Source organism: Lathamus discolor, chromosome 3, assembly GCF_037157495.1.
Source record: "Lathamus discolor isolate bLatDis1 chromosome 3, bLatDis1.hap1, whole genome shotgun sequence".
Taxonomy (NCBI): domain Eukaryota; kingdom Metazoa; phylum Chordata; class Aves; order Psittaciformes; family Psittacidae; genus Lathamus; species Lathamus discolor.
Window position 1 is genome coordinate 25,139,084 of NC_088886.1, and position 7,577 is coordinate 25,146,660.

A 7,577-nucleotide genomic window follows, 5' to 3' on the forward strand; every position below is an offset into this window, starting at 1 on the left:
TCTCTTCTCTTCTCTTCTCTTCTCTTCTCTTCTCTTCTCTTCTCTTCTCTTCTCTTCTCTTCTCTTCTCTTCTCTTCTCTTCTCTTCTCTTCTCTCCTCTCATTCCTCTCCTCTCATTCCTCTCCTCCCTTTCCTTTCCTTTCCTTTCCTTTCCTTTCCTTTCCTTTCCTTTCCTTTCCTTTCCTTTCCTTTCCTTTCCTTTCCTTTCCTTTCCAATTTCTTTTCTTTTTCTTTCTATCCCCTTTCCCGATAGTCAACAGATTTCTATGGCGTAAGCATAGTGTAGCAGGGCCAGAAAAGGCATGCGTGCAATGTATCTGTAACCAAAGCAAAACAGAGCACGGCAGAAGGGAAAAAGAAAGTTATGTTTGTAAATGGAAAGTTTGGAGAGCTATTTAATCGAATAGTTAATTGTCTTGTTATTGAAACTGAAGCGTAATTTCCTTCTTTCCCCTTTTCCGGCAGCACTCAGTTGAAGACCAGAATGAGGAGGGTGCTCTTTCCTCTGCCACCCCGGAAAGAGCGCAGATTGAGGAGGCTCCTGGACAAGAAACAGCATCACTAGGGGTGAGTAAAGCCGGCACAGTGGCATTTTGGAAGGCTGCTCATGGACTGCGGACAACTGAAGTTGTCTGCCCGGATCATCTGAGGGACCTCTCTCCTTCTGTTGACTCCTCCTCTTTTCTTGATGCGTAAAAAGGATCGCCTTCACCTTTGTCAGGCCAAGTCCCCAGCTGATATGAAATGTCCTTGCTTCTTTGGATAATACTAAATTGAAATGTGTGTGTGTGTGTGTGTGTGTAAAAGGTGGGAAAATCAGTCCTTTCACTAAAAAAATCAGTAAGCTCCATCTCCCTGCCTCCTCCTTTCTATGCATGTTTGCCTGTTCCTCTGTGAAGAAATTATAAGAGAAAGGAACAGAGTCCCTTTGTTTACAAACAGAGCAAAGTGAACAGGAGAAGCAACTTCCGCTTTGTTAATACCCCACTATCCCCCAACACAGTCTTGTTCCAAGCCCTCTGCAGTATCTGAGTGCTTTGGACACTGCCTCTTCTTGACCTCTTCTGGCTGTTTCGTATCATCTTTATGCAAAGAAATTACTGAAAAACATTACCTTGTGAGATTGTAGATACCTTTTCTTCTTTTTTTTTTTTCTTTTTCTTTCTTTCTTGGAGTTGCGTTTGAATTCTCATGAAAGACTAGTAAGCTCATGCAGCTCGTAGGCAGTTCAGGTCTAACTTCATGCTAAACTTCCAGCTGAGCAAGATGTGGGCTGTGCTGGTGCAGGGTCTGCCGCAGGATGCAAGTCTCCATCTGGCTGAAGTCAGCAGCTTGTCCTGGAGCTTTGCTGTATGCCAAGGCCAGCTCCATTTGACCGTGTCCTGCGAGAACTGATGGGGAGTCATTGTGCCCTTCAACCTCAGAAGCGTCTGGAGGTCTCCCCTCCCACCGTTTTTCATTCAGCTTGTGACATGATGATTTTGGTACGGAAAGGACAGCTTGCCAAGAATACCTTCGGTGTTCTCTCAATCTAAAAGTATCCTGTATTGCTTCAATTGTTCTATTTACTTTGTGCAGACCATTTTCTGCCCTCAGCTCTGCAGAAAGAAGTAGAGCACCTGGTATAGATTGTGGTTAGCAGAGGAGAGAAAACGTTCCTTTCTCTTACTTTTCTTTCTTATCCCTTTTCCTGGCAGAGCACAGCTGAGGAGGAGCACAGCGCTGTTCCCCATGTCATCTGGGTGAAACCGCTGGTTCATGTCGCTCCTGAGAAGGAAACACCATCGGTAGGGGTAAGTAAAGCTGGCACAGTGGCATTTTGGAGAGCTGCTTATGGACTTTGGAGCCTGCTCCAGGAATAATCAGCAATAAGACATCATTGCAACGCTTCCCCCCTCTTTATTTTTTTTCTTTTTTTCATCGTAGAGAATTTTAACATTACATAAAATTACAACCACTGAAGAGAAAAAGACTTTCGCTAGGACTGTAATGTTACTGCTTTATCAAAGCTGACTAATTTTTGTATTTGGTAATTCAACTGAGTTGTTGTATTTTTTCTACATTTTGGAACTGGGAGGGAGGGCAGAGCTGCATTGTATCATTGATACAAGTCATGAAAAAGTGCAAGGGCAGCTAATGTCAGAGGCAGAGAGTGGTGTTTGGTTGTCCCAACCGATGTTACATGTCCCGGTTTGCTGTTTCGTAGCGTGACTGTGTAATAACCTTAAATTGAAGCGAGGGTATGAAGTTTTGGAGAGTGCAGGTAGTTAAATCAACACAGATGTGTGTATATGGAGATCGGGAGGATCTGGGGAGTTGAATTTTATACTTCCATCCCTTGCAAGTCAATGCAAGTCCTTGCAAACGTTTTATTTTTAAATTTCTACCTACAGAAAAAAATCAACTGCAGAATAAATTTTAAAAGCATTCTCAGGAAAATCCTGTTGCATACCAACACACTCATTTCAGCAGGGACTTTAGCCATAGGACATGGGGCAATGTGTTTAAACTTGAGCAGTGGAAGTTCAGGTTAGATATAAGTAAGAAGTTGTTTCCTGTGAGCCACTGGAAGAAGTTGCCAAAGAGGCGGTAACTGCTGCATCCGTGGCAGTGCTCTTGATTTGTTTCTTTGCCCTTTTCCTGCAGAGCTCAGTTCTGGACGAGGGTGAAGAGGGCGCTCTTTCCGACACCACCTTGGAAGGAGCGCAGGGTGAGGAGCCTCCTAGCAAAGGAACAGCATCGCTGGGGGTAAGTCATGCCGGCACAGTGGCATTTTGGAAGGCTGCTCATGAACTGCGGACAACTGAAGTTAAGAGTGTTGTGTTTATGCACAATGTTCAGAAATGCCAGACTTTGTTTTGGGATTCTCACTTGAGAAGGTTGCTTTGTGCAGATTTTCCTCCTGGTTTAAATCTAAGCGATGGAGTTAGTTTTGGACATTTTAATTGTGATCTCTAACATACATAATGCTACTGAAAATGTGATTCCTAGGATTGGTTGTCGGAACAGCGTTTCAATTGAATGTTCATTCAGTGTTTCTGGAAACTATGTATGCACGTAGTGAAAGAGTCAAGCTTAAGACATGCCATCTGATTATAACTCAGTGGGTGGGAGGGACACATTTCTCCGGCTTTGAACTGCTTAGATGCAAATACAGAGGTAGGTGGCAGAACTCTGCTCAGAGGTAGAGGAGGCCCCAGGTAGAGTGGGAAGTATTCCCAGTATCGTCACTAAGAGGCAGTGGGGCATAATTATTAAGGCCAGAGTCCTCTGGGGAGCGCTTGGCTTAAAGGACCCCAGAGTGTTACAGACTTGTAGGGGAGGGAATAAAAAACCTCTTTTCCAAAGGACTATTGAAAAAGAGCCTAGAATCAAAACTCAAGAGAATGAAATCTTCACAGTCCGCAGAGATTTCTGCTGTGTAAGCATACCGTAGCAGGGCCAGAAAAGCATGCGTGCAATGTATCCGTAAGCAAAGCAAAACGGAACGGGGCAGAAGGGGAACAGAAAATTTTGTCTGTAAATGGGAAGTTTGGAGAGCTCTTTAATCAAATGGCTAATTGTCTTGTTATGGAAACAAGTTTGATTTCCTCCTTTGCCCTTTTCCTGCAGAGCTCAGTTCTGGACGAGGGTGAAGAGGGCGCTCTTTCCAACACCACCTTGGAAGGAGCGCAGGGTGAGGAGCCTCCTAGGAAAGGAACAGCATCACTGGGGGTAAGTCATGCCGGCACAGTGGCATTTTGGAAGGCTGCTCATGAACTGCGGACAACTGAAGTTAAGAGTGTTGTGTTTATGCACAATGTTCAGAAATGCCAGACTTTGTTTTGGGATTCTCACTTGAGAAGGTTGCTTTGTGCAGATTTTCCTCCTGGTTTAAATCTAAGCGATGGAGTTAGTTTTGGACATTTTAATTGTGATCTCTAACATACATAATGCTACTGAAAATGTGATTCCTAGGATTGGTTGTCGGAACAGCGTTTCAATTGAATGTTCATTCAGTGTTTCTGGAAACTATGTATGCACGTAGTGAAAGAGTCAAGCTTAAGACATGCCATCTGATTATAACTCAGTGGGTGGGAGGGACACATTTCTCCGGCTTTGAACTGCTTAGATGCAAATACAGAGGTAGGTGGCAGAACTCTGCTCAGAGGTAGAGGAGGCCCCAGGTAGAGTGGGAAGAATTCCCAGTATCGTCACTAAGAGGCAGTGGGGCATAATTATTAAGGCCAGAGTCCTCTGGGGAGCGCTTGGCTTAAAGGGCCCCAGAGTGTTACAGACTTGTAGGGGAGGGAATAAAAAACCTCTTTTCCAAAGGACTATTGAAAAAGAGCCTAGAATCAAAACTCAAGAGAATGAAATCTTCACAGTCCGCAGAGATTTCTGCTGTGTAAGCATACCGTAGCAGGGCCAGAAAAGCATGCGTGCAATGTATCCGTAAGCAAAGCAAAACGGAACGGGGCAGAAGGGGAACAGAAAATTTTGTCTGTAAATGGGAAGTTTGGAGAGCTCTTTAATCAAATGGCTAATTGTCTTGTTATGGAAACTGAAGTTTGATTTCCTCCTTTGCCCTTTTCCTGCAGAGCTCAGTTCTGGACGAGGGTGAAGACGGCGCTCTTTCCGACACCACCTTGGAAGGAGCGCAGGGTGAGGAGCCTCCTAGGAAAGGAACAGCATCACTGGGGGTAAGTCATGCCGGCACAGTGGCATTTTGGAAGGCTGCTCATGAACTGCGGACAACTGAAGTTAAGAGTGTTGTGTTTATGCACAATGTTCAGAAATGCCAGACTTTGTTTTGGGATTCTCACTTGAGAAGGTTGCTTTGTGCAGATTTTCCTCCTGGTTTAAATCTAAGCGATGGAGTTAGTTTTGGACATTTTAATTGTGATCTCTAACATACATAATGCTACTGAAAATGTGATTCCTAGGATTGGTTGTCGGAACAGCGTTTCAATTGAATGTTCATTCAGTGTTTCTGGAAACTATGTATGCACGTAGTGAAAGAGTCAAGCTTAAGACATGCCATCTGATTATAACTCAGTGGGTGGGAGGGACACATTTCTCCGGCTTTGAACTGCTTAGATGCAAATACAGAGGTAGGTGGCAGAACTCTGCTCAGAGGTAGAGGAGGCCCCAGGTAGAGTGGGAAGAATTCCCAGTATCGTCACTAATAGGCAGTGGGGCATAATTATTAAGGCCAGAGTCCTCTGGGGAGCGCTTGGCTTAAAGGGCCCCAGAGTGTTACAGACTTGTAGGGGAGGGAATAAAAAACCTCTTTTCCAAAGGACTATTGAAAAAGAGCCTAGAATCAAAACTCAAGAGAATGAAATCTTCACAGTCCGCAGAGATTTCTGCTGTGTAAGCATACCGTAGCAGGGCCAGAAAAGCATGCGTGCAATGTATCCGTAAGCAAAGCAAAACGGAACGGGGCAGAAGGGGAACAGAAAATTTTGTCTGTAAATGGGAAGTTTGGAGAGCTCTTTAATCAAATGGCTAATTGTCTTGTTATGGAAACTGAAGTTTGATTTCCTCCTTTGCCCTTTTCCTGCAGAGCTCAGTTCTGGACGAGGGTGAAGACGGCGCTCTTTCCGACACCACCTTGGAAGGAGCGCAGGGTGAGGAGCCTCCTAGGAAAGGAACAGCATCACTGGGGGTAAGTCATGCCGGCACAGTGGCATTTTGGAAGGCTGCTCATGAACTGCGGACAACTGAAGTTAAGAGTGTTGTGTTTATGCACAATGTTCAGAAATGCCAGACTTTGTTTTGGGATTCTCACTTGAGAAGGTTGCTTTGTGCAGATTTTCCTCCTGGTTTAAATCTAAGCGATGGAGTTAGTTTTGGACATTTTAATTGTGATCTCTAACATACATAATGCTACTGAAAATGTGATTCCTAGGATTGGTTGTAGGAACAGCGTTTCAATTGAATGTTCATTCAGTGTTTCTGGAAACTATGTATGCACGTAGTGAAAGAGTCAAGCTTAAGACATGCCATCTGATTGTAACTCAGTGGGTGGGAGGGACACATTTCTCCGGCTTTGAACTGCTTAGATGCAAATACAGAGGTAGGTGGCAGAACTCTGCTCAGAGGTAGAGGAGGCCCCAGGTAGAGTGGGAAGTATTCCCAGTATCGTCACTAAGAGGCAGTGGGGCATAATTATTAAGGCCAGAGTCCTCTGGGGAGCGCTTGGCTTAAAGGACCCCAGAGTGTTACAGACTTGTAGGGGAGGGAATAAAAAACCTCTTTTCCAAAGGACTATTGAAAAAGAGCCTAGAATCAAAACTCAAGAGAATGAAATCTTCACAGTCCGCAGAGATTTCTGCTGTGTAAGCATACCGTAGCAGGGCCAGAAAAGCATGCGTGCAATGTATCCGTAAGCAAAGCAAAACGGAACGGGGCAGAAGGGGAACAGAAAATTTTGTCTGTAAATGTGAAGTTTGGAGAGCTCTTTAATCAAATGGCTAATTGTCTTGTTATGGAAACTGAAGCTTGATTTCCTTCTTTCCCCTTTTCCTGCAGAGCTGTGTTGAGGACCAGCCTTGACCATCTCGACGAAAAAGCCCTCCTCGACCAATTTTGCTCTTGAAAAGTACCATAGATAGGATAGGATAGGATAGGACAGGACAGAACATGATAGGTTAGGATAGGATAGGATAGGATAGGGTAGGATAGGATAGGATAGGATAGGATAGGATAGGATAGGATAGGACAGGATAGTTAAAGAGATTGTCTTTTTCAAAGCATTAGGCAAGACATACATGATAAGGAGCCGTGATTGAAAAGTCTTCGATTTACATTAGTATTAGTAATGTTTGTTACGATTCTATAAGAGGGTACACGTGGTTTTACACATTAATTAGTATAGTTTATTTATATTAGTAGTACAGTATATGTTAGTATATGTTTACACTCCTGTAAGATTTACCACTTCTATTTACAACATGTAGCTCCTAGTCCAAATAGTTCAAGAATACCAACTCAGGGGATTTTTGAGAGGGTAAAGATAGTGTGATCCCATAATTGACACTTTCCATTACATTACATATGAAAAAGATGTTTTTAATTGCTTTCCTGCCATCTTTATTCATGAGTATTAAACGTTTTTCCACTGGTATTTGCCTCCAGTTAGTCTGTGTTCGTACCCTAGACTTTCTTACAGCATGCCAGGTTGGGGGGTTTTGTTTAACACCTCACGCCACCTCCGTCGCTCTGTTGGAACTTCTTCCAGCTCCCACAGCTCATCTTCCCTGCTCCCTCGAGAACTTGAAATGCCACATTTCAGCTGCATGCCCTGTAGGTGTAACCCCTCAGCTACGACCTTCCTTCAGCATTGCTTTCGTTTTCAGCATCACACCCAGTAACAAGGTATGGACTGGTTGTAACACCACCAGCATTACTGGCGTGCATCTTCTTCAAATTCCTACAGTTTTTTATGAGGGTGGCTTCTGTGTTTTAACAACAGTGGGGCTAGAAGCGGTTGTCCAAGTAAACCAGTGTCACCTGCGTTACCCATCGAGTCACAGCAGCTTATCGTGAGCTCAGTGTAGTCCAGTTGCATGCTGCAAGTTAATAAATATAAA

At 44.0% G+C, this 7,577-nt stretch overlaps 1 long non-coding RNA gene across 1 annotated transcript; it reads left to right on the forward strand.

Moving 5' to 3' along the window:
* Positions 1-5,555: 5,555 nt before the first annotated feature.
* On the forward strand, positions 5,556-7,111 carry LOC136010880 (uncharacterized). Its single transcript, XR_010611041.1, has 2 exons — positions 5,556-5,650; positions 6,517-7,111. It is a non-coding gene; the product is annotated as an uncharacterized LOC136010880 (long non-coding RNA).
* The last annotated feature ends 466 nt before the right edge of the window (positions 7,112-7,577 follow it).